This window comes from Oryzias latipes, chromosome 13 (assembly GCF_053564925.1).
Source record: "Oryzias latipes strain Hd-rR chromosome 13, Olatipes_Hd-rR_3.1".
Classification (NCBI taxonomy): Eukaryota; Metazoa; Chordata; class Actinopteri; order Beloniformes; family Adrianichthyidae; genus Oryzias; species Oryzias latipes.
In genome coordinates, this window is record NC_136249.1 from 2173650 (window position 1) to 2187482 (window position 13833).

At 40.3% G+C, this 13833-nt stretch overlaps 1 protein-coding gene and 1 long non-coding RNA gene across 2 annotated transcripts in view; both read right to left on the minus strand.

The window, feature by feature from the left end:
* The window catches only part of LOC101159373 (calsyntenin-2), a 404380-nt gene that overhangs the window by 245780 nt on the left and 144767 nt on the right, over positions 1–13833 (minus strand). The gene's annotated exons all lie outside the window — the stretch shown is intronic.
* On the minus strand, positions 721–3220 carry LOC110016272 (uncharacterized). Its single transcript, XR_002874420.2, has 5 exons — positions 3098–3220; positions 2232–2300; positions 1640–1714; positions 1271–1324; positions 721–1193 (listed from the first exon to the last, which is right to left on the minus strand). It is a non-coding gene; the product is annotated as an uncharacterized LOC110016272 (long non-coding RNA).

A 13833-nucleotide genomic window follows, 5' to 3' on the forward strand; every position in this document is an offset into this window, starting at 1 on the left:
TAAATACATTTTCTCCCAAAAGTGCAACTTCTGTCTGATTTTCTTCTTCTTTATTACACATTTTTGGCTGCTGTGACTTAGACTCCAGACCAGGGGTCTAGGTGTCCTACTGGTTCTCCAGAAAACCTGCCTTATATGCTGCCAATTACCTCGATCAGGTGTGTTTAGTCAATGAGGAGCTTCAATGGCAGGTAAGTTGGAAAACATGTAGGACACCGGCCCTCCAGGCCTGGATTTGGGGACCCCTGCTCTAGAGCAACTCAGAGCCCTGAAAAATACAGTAACTGTGACTGCAAAACGCTTTCTGCCTTCGATGAAGGCAGAATGTACACTGAAAAAAAAGATCTGTTGGATTGACATAAAAAAATCATGGACATCGGTTGCGCGCAAAAAGATCATGTTGAACCAATATAATTATTGCACATAATAAAATCATGTTCTACCGTAATGAATGCTTCTTTGTTTCTGCACCTAATAATTTTACAGAAACAAACAAGATTTTATTATGTCATTTACCATAATTTTTTCAAAAATTTAAAAGACAATAAAAATTTAGCAAAACTATTATTTTGAAATTACCTACATAGTTCATTTTAATTTATAAATTATTTTAATAAAATTTAAATTGAAAAATAAAATTGCAATTGCAGATTATTATTTAAAGCAAATACTTTCTTGAGCATTATTACAGTCCAATGAACATATGACACTGAACACAAATTTCAGATTTAACTTTTTTATTATCTAAACTTGAAAAATATGTTTACAGTGTAGCAAAAAGTACAAATCAATATAAATTGGGCTTGCTATTTTTATTAAACAGAAGATAACAGAGCCAAAGCAGACAGCTGGAATCCCTTCTTAGGAAAAACTTTTTAAAGGTCATTTTTATTAAAAGAGTCGGCTCTTTAAGCCTGAAACCTTAGACACAACTTTGCCCTACAACTCTATTACAGTTTTTCTTTGAATTACCTCAAAGGTGTTTCTGAGATGAGGATGGTAATCAGATTTGTGCTGTAAATAAGGTCAAAAAAGCCTTGGCAACTGCCACTCTTGACACTTGGTCGGTCGACCACCACAGCCTGGGAGATGTGGACCATGAGAATGTCCTCTTCCTCGCCACTTTCCATTAGGAGGGAAATTCCCACCGTGGTGTCCTCGATTGCCTCCTGGATTGCTGCATGGTCTTCATTCTAAAGAACACAGAAAATATTTGTGTGCACAGTTTACATTTGAAGTTTAGTTAAAACGTCTAGATTACACAACTCACCTGTACTTTGAATCAACCCCTGAACTTGCTTATATTGGCGAGAAGGTCAGCAGTCTGAAATACAAAGAGACAACAAATTTTAAATTCACATGAAAACTTCAGAAAAATACAATTCTTACCCTTGGCTCATCAATAAATGTTATAGTTACTGGGTTAACAAAATCATTATATCCTTAGTGTCATGTTAACAGAGGTAGTAGGATAACTGATCAATCATCAATTTCATTATTTATTATGTATGTATCTTTCTGCATAAAAGTTGTGTGTAAAGAGTAGGGCTGGTAATCTTGATTACCTCAGGATTCGATGACAATCCAGGAGACAATAATTCCAATAATATATGGTAAATGCATGGTGAAGGGGACCCACCTGACTCAGTGAAGACTGGAGCATGGACCCCAGCATGATCAGGGAGGAGCAGTTGGAAGTGTTGTGTGAGGAGCACTGTAAATAAATAAGGAAATAAATATAGAGAGTGACACTTCCACAGCTTTGTTGTGTAATTTTACTAACTAAACATGCATTGGTTTGAAATCAATAGCTGCAAAAATATTCTGAAGAAATTAGACCAGAAAGAACATTTGACACCCCCCTCCCACCACAGGATTCAAACCACGCTTAATGAGAACCCGCGAATTTTGAGATGGAAACTGCAAAACTAAACTAGCAGATCGGGAGTAGCTAATCCCCCCACCCATAAAGGATTCCCATATGTGACGGTGTGGCACCGTCAGATGCCGAGGGGGGGCCACACCGGGTTTTATTGTTTGTATTTTGTATGCTATGATTACCACCTGTGGTGCCGCCTGGCTGGGATTGAGAGCAACGCCCCGTGGGCGTGGCATCCCACTTAAAGGTGAGCACTGCAGGTGGTGAAGGAGAGGAGTGACAGTGTGTGCTGTATGCTGCGTGGCCCTGCGTGTAGCATCAGTGTCGGCAATAAAGAACAGATCCTCCTCACCTTGGCTCCTCTGCATCCTTTCTCGGCGGGACCCCGTCACACCATATTAATTTATCAAATAGGGGGAATCTGTGAAGTAGTATTACAGACATTATTATAACCAAGGCTGTAAACTTTTTACTACACATTATACACTTGTTCCAAAAGGACATAAATATTTTCACTCCATTTTAAACTCTCAAAGCTAAAATCTCCATAGAAAAATATGTTCAGCATCATAGAATGAAAACAAAGCTCTGATTGAAACCAAAGATCTATGTAAACTGGACAAACCGAACGCATTCTGTGCACGAGACGCGCCCGGAGAATGATTGACAGCTGACTGAGTCAGAAGTGCGGTGCTGTTTGCTGGTCAAATAATGCCGTCCTTAAACTAGCTCATGGTGGAACGGTATGGAAAAACGAAATAATGATAGTAATGATAGCTTCTCACATTTTCCTTCAATTTCGGTCTCAACGCAGAATTTAGCAAAAAGAAATCCACTTAGTGACGATGAACCCCCATGGCAAAGGTTTTCGCCTGTGGGAAAAAAATAAACCGCCGTGCCCGCGAGCGCCCACTGCCCCTTTGTCGAAAGCGAATTCCTACGGCATAACTACTCGCCACTCTTCCCCGCACATCGTTTGAAATCACCGTGTTTACCGCTGAATCTGTCTTCGACGTGAAAGAATTTACCGCGCTCACCTCCCCCTACCTGCCGTCAGAGGGCTGCGGCCGCCAGCGACAAAAGTGGCGCGCAGAGCCTTAACTTTGATAACTACGACAAAAGTGGGTTACAAAGCTCTTCCCCGTGAAAAAATAACAGTAATGATAAATGAACGCCGTTCATTTCCTTAAATCAATTTGTTAGATTAAATTAATTTACCTTTTTTAAGCTCCTCCGGCCAGCAGGTGCTTGCAGCTTCTCTAAAATGGCTGACTGCAATGTTTCTCCTCCTGGAATTCTTCTTCACCGATGGGGTTTACTTATCCAAAATTAAGGGGCAAAGGATCAAGCATAACTATTTCATGTTTTGTCAACATGATTTAAATTTATAAAAGTAACACAGCAAAAAATTATGTGTGATTTTCAAGATTATATTATGTTTCGAAGGTAAACATAATTTGTTTATATTAAACAAACATGTTTAGTATTTGTAAATTGAACAACCCCACTTTTCCCGTTTTTTCAGTGTAGATGGTATCAATAATGATACGTTGGGATTTTTGGTAAGTTTTTGCTCACAACAATATTACTTTAAGATGTAAAAGTATTGACATGAGTGTTCAGGAAAAAACACCTTCTTTACCCTCTGTTTTAATTTTTAACATTACATTTTTAACACAATATAGCAAGTAATTTAATAAAATTAATAACAATAGATGAGTTATTCTCCTAGTAAAGGTTAGAAAATTAGCTAAACTTTTCCCGCCAAAAGTGTTTTAGAAATTTCATAAAGGCAGCCATTTTGAAATGAGCAAGAACAGCCCTTCTACTGCCCCTAGTGGAATGATGATGAACTGCGTGGCAAAAAAGATGGATTAAGTTATACACAATGTTTTTTAAGGAAAGTTTGGATCATGCTAATGAGATAGGGGTCTCAAATATGTGTACTGAATATGATACAAATGGTCATATGGAATTAAAGAAAGGGAAGGTCAGGATAAAAAATTTGCATCACAGTTAGTCAAGAGAAGGAACCTGTGTAAATGCATTAATTGCTAAGAATTTTGCCTGAGTGTTTTCTTAAATCCTAAATCCTTGTTTGCAGCATGCATCATGTCCCCCTGCTGCATTACTGACAGTCTGGGACACCCCATGGCTGAGGCGTGTCCAGAAACACAACAGTGGAGGTCCACTCCACGGAAAAAAATGACATCCTGAAATTCAGACGTGAGGAATGAAATACAGAACAGGTAGTCTGAGCAAAGACAGGATGAGGCTCAGGGTCAAATGCAGCTACAAGACTGTCTCTGCCAAGTGGTTCGGCAGTGATTTACTGCTGAGAGATGAGGATGATATTGACAAACCACATGCTTTCAGGGAGCACCAGCTCCAGAGCGGAACATCAGTGAGGTCCTTAAAAAGCCATTTTGTCCTGTAATGCAGGAAAAAGTGATGTTTAGATTTCCTCCTTAAATTCACCCCCGGAATAGAGCGCATGGCGGTTTGAAAACACTTTAATTGGGAGCTTTGAGGCTTTTCTATGAGCAGTGAACACACTGACATTAAATCAATCACTCATACAGGTAGTTTTTTTTTTCCCACTGGACAGGAAATTCATTATAAATGAGAATATGTTCTCAAGGAATTTTGCAAAGCAAAAAATTGCTTTCTCAGAAGTAAAAACATCAAAATTAGGATAATAAAAAAAGGATGGATGAAAGACTTTATGAGGCAAGGTCACATTTTCTCCAATCCTTGTGAAACCTTGTGGCAACTATTTACAAAAAGAAAAAGAGGTGTTTATCTTGACTTTGCAGTCAGTGATGTTAACCTCATGCAACATGTAAATGCCTTGATTCGTTTTGAAAAGAAAAACTCATTTTTTATTGATTTATTTTGCAATTTACTTTCCTTTAGTTGGGAGAAATTATTGGTACCAAAGTTGCTCGAAAGAAACAATAGTTGCTGATCCATATTTTTGAATCTCTGGCTTCGACTAAATTATTCTGCAACATTTGCATTTCTAAAAAAATAGAGCAATCTTAAATAATTTGTTGATTGTTTATTTTTAAAGTTGGAAGATATGGCCAAAAAATAAAAGTCCAGATTTTTTCATTCTAAATGTGATTTTAATCAAATCAAATTTGATTAAAATATTTTACTTTCCTTAAGAAAAATTACAAATGACAGAATATATTGAACAAAAGCTGTTTTATTTGAACATCTCCTTAGGAAATTGGCTCCAACACAAAGTTCAGCTAAATCCCAGCTGCAAAATGTCTGCAGATCAAATCAGCAGATGTTTGTGAGCTGCTGCTAGCTTGATCATCTCACAAAGAGAAACACTAGAACGACTCTGCAGAACATTTCTGGGAGCAACAGCCTAGAAACGGATTCAGCTGTTTGTGGTTTGATGCTCCAAGTTTGAAGTTACAACCAGAGACCAAAATCTGATTTTGTTGTTTAAAAAAGAAAAAAATCTATCAACCAAACGATTCCATTATTTTACAAAGAAAACCTGTAAATGTTATTTTAAAAACGATATCATGTTCAATGCAGACAGAGATGAAAACATCAAATAAAAACCACAGTTTTTTTTGTAATGCAACCGCTGCAGAGGGTCCATGTTATTGTTGGCCTGGGGCCTCCAAACTGCTTAGTCAGCACTGACAACACAGCATTGGTCAAACAACCAGCCTTTGCACTGCAGATCAGGCACTGTTACTTTGTGCTCATGGTGAAAATGGAGAAGCAAAAACCCGATTCAAATACGTTCCTGTGCTACGTTCACAGCTGCCTCGGCTACGTGCACTAAAGTGACCAGTTTCAATAAAAAGTCCATTTAGACACGTGTCTGCACACATTTCAGACTCACGCATTTAAAACTTCTGCCTTTATGCGTTGCTAAGCAAGCCGTTTTCCGGCTCTACATACAAACGCGTGTTTAAAGTTAAACCAGGTTGAACTTTGACCAATCAGGGAGTCAGATTTAGTAGTGACGTATGGGTGGCCTCCTTTTTAATTTAGGGAAGTACCAAACGTTTGAAAATTGATCATGGAGGAAAATCAATAATTGTGGTTTGTGTCTGGCTGGAATTCTATGACATCAAGTTTGTGACATATCGGAATAGAGCTGTGAAAGAAAAAGCCTGTAGCGGGATTCACCAGATTTGCACCGCTTTGACATTTCACCCCAAGCTTCTTCCAACTGTCTGTACATGCGCTAGGTATGGGTGGCAACAGTCCAGTGTGAACACCATAAGTGGGTTCAAGAAGCAGCGTTCAACAGGTTCTTGAACGTGCGACACAAGCCTGGTGTGTACGTCGCTTTAGTGGGTCTTGGAAGCTAAAGATTGAAGTTTTGCCTGAAGGACGCATAGAGAATCTATAACAGAAATGTGTTTCTTGTTCCCAACTTTATTATGCAAGAAAATAACAGATCTGGCTTGTCAGTCTTTTTATTTAATATTTCAAAACAAACAAAAAGCTAAAGGCATAAAAGAAGCTCATTACAGAGATTGTTGCATTTGTGTGACTCGCTGGTAAAAAGCAGATTGCATTCCGGCGCTTCATTAATAAATGAGCATGTGAACAATGGCAGAGCGCTGCTTTCTTTGTCTGAGAGCCAGTGAATAAAGCACTCTAAATGCCAAAAGCAGACAGTCTCTGTGCCGTCTCTGCTTCTCAGCTGAAACGTGGGACCGGCTCCTGGTGGACCTGCCCCATCGCCCAGCAGTGAGGGTAACAGAGTTGCTGTGTTTGCCGTTTAGGCCCCACATTGTCAGCTCCATCTGTTCCTCACAAACCACACACATCCGCTACCATTACACTGTTCCAGAAAGAGAGAGCAGTCATACTCGGGAGAGTGATGCATCACCTTGAAGAGGTGCGTCGAAGAGAGCGTCGACTCTCATCAAACTTAGGAACGCCCCGCGACTCCGGCTACACCAAACTCACGGGCGCCGAATGAAATCTGACAGGCGGAAATTATATGAGACAAGAGTGTGAGCGCACAGGAAGAGGGACAGAAATTGCAGGCTTGTTCCAGGTCAAAGTGAACGGAAAACGACTAAAAGAGGGGGAGGAGCCGAGCTGAGGTGGGAGGGAAGATAAGATGGATTGAGGGCGTCTGTCAGTCTAGTGGATGAAATGATCATCTCTTTTTCCTCCTCAGATTTAAAATCTTTCTACAAGACGGTTACAGTCTGTTCTTCCCTAATCATGGTTTGAAGCCAAAGCTTTGAAGCGAGGTCTGATATGGACTCACCCAGTATTACCTACAGGAAAGAAGTGTGCCTTATTAAAAGCTGGCCTCTGGTTATGACATGTACAGTCAGACTGTGAAATGAGACTTAAAGGAAATGAAAGGTTTTATATCAGATGGTTCAATCTTTGGTCCATCTATACATGTCTTTTATTCATGTACATCGTTTCTTTTTCCTTTTTCATTTACGTTTTAAAATCCGTTTTAACACAATTTCTTTAACCTGTTAACCCTTAGTATTTGCTTGATAAACATATTTTTAGTACAACCCAATATTACCTATATTTATGATTATGTGATTCAAGAATCCTACAATGTATCACAAATGGTCCTACAATCTCCATCCCAAGTGGTAAATTTAGTCATTTTTTTACCCCAAAAGTCACAAAATTAAGATTAGATGTTTTATAACAAAACATCTGAAGACAAAATAAAAATGTATAAGTTCATAAACAAAGCAAAGATTTGGCCAGAACAATGTGAAAAAAGTCTGAAAATCAGGCAAAGCTCCTTTCGACGTTCCAAGGATTTTTTCAAAGTGGTTTCACATTTATGTGTTATAGCTGTTGTTGCTTTAAACCTAAAGAGTCAAATATAAAACTTTTCAAGCCGTTAAATGTTGACTAGAAATAATGCTAGTGGGGGAGTCGGTGGCGTTCCTGCGTCATTGTTAACAGCCGGTGTGATTGGTGAACACAACAGTGAGTTCAGAGACTACCAAGGACAAACTGGAGACGTCACCAGTAACAACTAAAGAACATACGCTCCCTAAATGTTTGATCGTTTACGTCACATGTGTCAAACTCACGGCCCGCGGGCCAAATATGGCCCGCCATGTCATTTTCTAAAAAAAGAATTGGTGCGTATTTATTAATATCTAGGTGGAATCAGGCTTGAAATATCGGATTGGGCAACTATACATTAGGACTTAAACATTGTCATATAACCTAACCCGCCAGAATAAAATGTAAAAGTGTTTACGCTAGAATAACAAGCAAACCTATATTTTCTATGCAACTGTAATTGTTACTTTAAAAAGTTATAATAAATAAATAATGAGTTATTTAACACTAATGAGTAGTTACATTTATTCTTCATTACATTTAGTTACATGTAGAAGTTATATCTGGCCCTTTGAGGACAGCCGCTATACTGATGTGGCCCTCAGTGAAAATGAGTTTGACGTGAACCAAACGCGAGTGAAGCAGCTTAACTTATGCAACACGTTACAAACGTAAAGTATTGCGAAACGGCACAAAATATGACAGACTCAGCTGATTTAGGTTGGTTTAGTAAACACTTGACTTTGTAAAGCCTTGTATATCAGACTGCTTTTCTCTGCTTCAGGATCCGCTGGAAACTCTTGCATTCCAGCGTAGCTACACACATTTTAAGGCTCTACATACTAATACACATTGAAAACATGTCGAAAGTTAAACCAGGTCAAACTTTGACCTATCAAGGACTCTGATTTGGTAGGGATAAGAGCAAACTGTTAGAATAGAACAGAGCTGTGACGAAAACGCCTCGAGCGAGATTCGGGAGATTTTCACCGCTTTTACATTTTCACACTTAGCCTCTTCCAACTGTGGGTGGCGGACAAACCCTAATAGACTGTAGCAGCAAAAAAAAGACCCGTCCTTGATTGTCCAATGTGAACACTATGGGCTAAATGCTCACTCAAGTTCAAGAATGCATGTTTAGCGTGATTTTAAACACCGTATCACATGCATGTCTTTATGATAGTCGAAAGAATGCAAATAGCAGCTAAAGCTCATGTGCTAAAGGGTTAACTGGGACAGAATCTCAGGCTGGCTCCAAACTATGGAAGCCGTTTTTAGACCATTTTCTCGTGAGATCCACTATGACAGGTATCTCGTGATAAAGAATGATGCAAAATTTGTTTTCTGGTGATAGATAATGAAGAAAATACTGTAGCGTCGCTCTCTCACTTTCCCGCCCTGAGACGCCCAGACTTGACCTGCTTTAAGTTTCTTTATTTTGTGGTTAACAACAAAGATCAGAAGAAATCACTCCTCAAAAGTTGTTTTTTTTCTCTATTCTTTATGTATTAGTGGATCGATGCTCCTCAAACGCCCTAATTCTGTCTCTTGGACCAGCCCCCTCCCTTTATTTCCTAAAACCCCTGACAACAGGTTGAACGACAGAACCCAGGACCGACGAGCGTCTCTGCTTCCCGAACACCAGAGGAACTTCTCATTTTATAACTGATTCATTTAATTCCACATTTTCTGCTTTGTTTTGCTGTGGATTGTATAAAAAGGACTAAAATCAGAATGAGTTTGGCAGTTTAATACGTCTGGAGCTCAGTGATCTAAACAACCTGTTGGTCCTCAAAGTAATTTGAACAACCAATCTTAATGGAAGAAAAAAACAGGGATTTGTTCTGTCTGTCAACAAGGTCATTGCGCTGAGCTCCACGGTCTCCCCAGCAGCAGATCCTTGGAGCTTGGAAGAGGAAGACATGAAGGTCAAGTGGGGATCTGCAGGCAAGGGCAGAATCAATGTGGAAGCTTAAGCAGGTAACTGTGCTGAGAAGCTGTGAGAATAACTGTGCATTAGGGGGGATCTTTTCACATTAGGACTGAAATTGTCCAATGTGACACTTTTGACATCAGCGCAGTTAAAGGACTCAAAGCTTTTCTGTGCTGTTCCTTCATTGACTTCCTTTTTTTCTATTCCTGCACATTTATGGCAGCTGTGCTGTAAAAAATATTGACCTTTTAAGAAAAAAAACCCACTACATTTGCTGTGTGCTTCTCTAACTACACACTGTTCCAAATTCATTGCTACAATGTTGATGATAGACTTTTGATAATTAGCTTGAGACCTGTTTCTCAAGCAGACACTTTAGGATAATTAATCACAGCGCATTTAGCGTCCCACATGTTTACTCATAACTATTTACTCAAATTTAAGAGACAATATATCATGTTTTAATGATCTGATGCGTTTAGAGCCTCATGAGGCTGTTGAGTCCTCTGACACCCACACAATAGATTTGTGTTCCTGCCTAGGGAGACTTTATTTTTAGTTAAGAGTGATTAAGAAAAAAAATGTTTGGTTTTACCTTTAATAAAAAATGATTTCTGAATCTCCTTTTATAATAACTGTGGATCAGAGGCACAAATGTATGCAAGTGCCGTCTTTATTTACCATCTGCCGTAAAAAGAAAGTACATTTGAGCGTGTGCCACTCAGAAAAGGAATGCAGGCGTTGGGCTGAGGCGTGTGTGACATGTTGGGGTTAGATCCATCTGATCTGCCAGTATTGTTGATAGAGCGGCGTGTGTTTTTGTGGGTCACCGGTGAGACATTTGCTTGCAGTCCAAGCAGAAGCGGTGGGGCTCGGGGGACCAGTCAAGCTGAAGGATTGACACATGAATAGTAAGTTACGCTACAAGAAAATGAATGGCTGTCAGCGCCGTGTATGCTGGCAATAGCAATGGCGCGGTGTCTAGCAAAGAGCTGAGCTGTGTCAAACAGGGGCGATTAGCACAGCTTTTGCCTATTAACCCTGCAGACCTTGCAGGAACAAGCCTGCCCAGAACAATGACTTTGTAGAAGTCGACTGAAAAGCCTCCATAATATCCTGATATTTGATGTGTCTTAACTTTTATCAGCTTTTAGCAGGGTCACTCCATCTAATTATTCACATTTCATTTCAAAGAAACAGCTTCTTTAGGATAAATTAAAGCAGTTCTACAGTTTGATCTGTACATGATTTGTTTTATCTTTTTGCGCCACAACAAATTATATATTAGGTTAGTATCTATAAAACGTTAAGTAAGTATACCTAAAATTGTATCTTTTAACAACAAAAGAACAAATCAATATAAATCCACTTTCAACAAATATTAACTTTATTTAGCCACACAGAAACCCTGTTCTAGTCTAAAACAGAAAAAAAGAATAAAGTGCCTGAAATAAAAAAATCTGTCAGTCATTATTTAAACCAGAAGCATTTTGACCAACTGAGCCATTTGATGCTGAGAAAAATAATTCAGTGAATAAATAATATTAAATGTAAATTGATCTGGAACATTAACACAGCAGCAACAATAGATTTAATGTTTTTAGTCTGAAGAAATAGATAACTGGAGAGCCAGTTTAGCTCGTGCTGGTTTGCGGCGCCTTCCGACCGTGAAACCCGGGTTCGACTCCGGGCTGCTCCCTGTTCCCTTCTCTACCTCTGCCGGTTCCAAGCCCGGTTTGAGAAGGTTGCGTCAGGAAGGGCATCCGGCGTAAAACATTGCCAAATTTACCATGCGACTCATTCGCTGTGGCAACCCCTGATGGGAGAAGCCGAAAGTGGAAGAGTCTGAAGAAATAGATAAAAATATTGTTCTGATTTTTTTCTAAATGATAGATTGTTTATTTCTGATCTCATAAAGTGCAGCTGTTTTCCTGCATTACCTGCTGTCTTTATGTCAAATACTGACACCAACTAAACACCAGGCAGACAAAGAATACACTGATGGAACATAAAGACACGTCATCAAAATGTCTACAATAGTTCATAAAGAATGACATTATTAGCATGAGCTGAGTCATCTAAAGGCACGCCATGATCCTGGTGTTGGGCAATAGAGGCAGCTGTCCGTGTGCTGTTCCACCTGGCAGCCTGAGCCCACAACCCCTCCCCTCTCCTACTCACACACGCGTGTGACAGCAGACAGGAGCAGCTGCAGGGACGGCAGTTCAGGCTGTAACAAACTCTGTGATAGAACAGATAATAGGAAACAAATAGTGGACCAGATTTTTTCCAAGCACTGAGCCGCTGTCACCGCAGCCCCCCTTTTGCGCCCCGAGCAATTGCCCGTATTACCTTTGCCTAAAACCACTACAACTGCGCGCCCTCCCTGGCATCGCATCGCACCCCCCCAACTGCCCTAGTCACATGTACCCATACATGGGTTGACAGTACGAGTTATGCAAGTTTTTGGGTTGTGCGGAGGGTGGAAGACAGGAAGGGCCGCATCTTAAGGGGAGCGCAGATGTATCTTGCAGTTCCTTTGAGGCTCATGCAGCTCCCTTAACGGACGTCATGGCAATGGAGCGTACCATTGTGGTATTGTGAAGTATTTATAAGGATAATGTCAGTTAAACGCATGTGGATGTCCACATCAATGCAGCCATCTACAGAGAAATTCCTCATAATGGCCTCGGGACCAGGACTTGGGACCTGCCCATGCTGACAAAAGCACTAAAAACTGCTTGAGTGACCATGGTGTTACTGTGCTTAACTGGCCAGCACACTCACCTGACCTGAACCTGAAATGAATTCTATAGGCTGTTGACATGAGGAAGATAAGAGACACCAGAGCCAGCAATGCAGAAGTCTGAAGGCGGCAGTCAAAGCAACCTGGGCTTTCATTACACCCACACATTGCCACAGACCGAACACCTTCATGCCGCATCACATTATGCAGTAATTCATGCATATAGCATATGTTTGCTATTTGCTGTACCCATGCTTTTGCATGACCGCAGCTTCTCTATTTATTCATTTTTTTGCCAAAAAAAAGGGAACTTAAAACGCAAGTGTTTAGCTCAACCAGCCAATGATAAGAGGGACAGATGTTCACAAATTTCAAACTCTTATTTTTATTTTGTCAAAATGTAGAAAAACAGGGGCATGTCAAGAAGTACACAGACGACTGTCCATCACAGTAAAAACCATGGACTGTATATGTATAAAAGTATGTGGTCTCACGTCAAACGCTTGAAACATTTCTCCTGAGCCGCTTTTAAGTGGTCGCGGTGTGGACTTCCAACAAACTCGCTCCTGACTGGCGAGAGTGGTTGCCATAGAAACGATGACTCAGACCTACTGGGATTATCCACCACTTACTGACGATTTTTGGTTCCAACATGGTGACGATTGAATTGATGTCATTTGACTGAAGCCGGAAGTGAACCCTTTGTGTAGGTGACGTCACACTCACTCGGTCCAGTTCTCATACACAGTCAATGGTACTAACCAGCCTTAAGAGGGCCGGTGTCATTTTCACCGCGTACATCAGTTTTTTAACACACAAAGCATACATTTGCAGAACTAGTTTCTCGTTTCTGAGACAGTTTTACCATATCATGAATTAAAGACCTCAAGTCAGTGATAACCTGCAAGACAAAAAAATTCAGAATGTCTGAAGGAACTGTCTTAATTACTGAAGCATTCAGATGTTTGCGTCGCCCACATTTTCATCACAAACAAAGCAAATCCACTTTGTGAGAAATAGCTGTGCTTTTACCAAGCATTTCATATAGCGTTGCACACCGCTGCCTATCAGCCTCTGTCTTTCTGCCCAAGTAAATCTGAAGTCTGCGAGCTGCAGCAGCTCCCCGCTGCTGTCTGATGCTAGTCGGAGCCAGCTTTCACACACAGCTCTGCCACCTTCCTGTTGTTCCAGACCAGTAACTGTGGTGACTGCCGCACCCCGCTCTGCAGCCCCAGAGGATTACTGAACAGGTTCACTGGGATGGAAAAATAAGAAAAGAAGAGGAGGAGAGAAAGCTTTCAAATCTACATGTGCAGATGATTTTAGATTGGTGCAATTTCTCTTCATTCTATTGCCCTGTTAGGAACTATTCAGCATCTGTAGCAGGTGTTTTGGTTTGCACTTATCAATGCACATGGTACTTTGCACCACAGACTCTCGTCAGCTGCA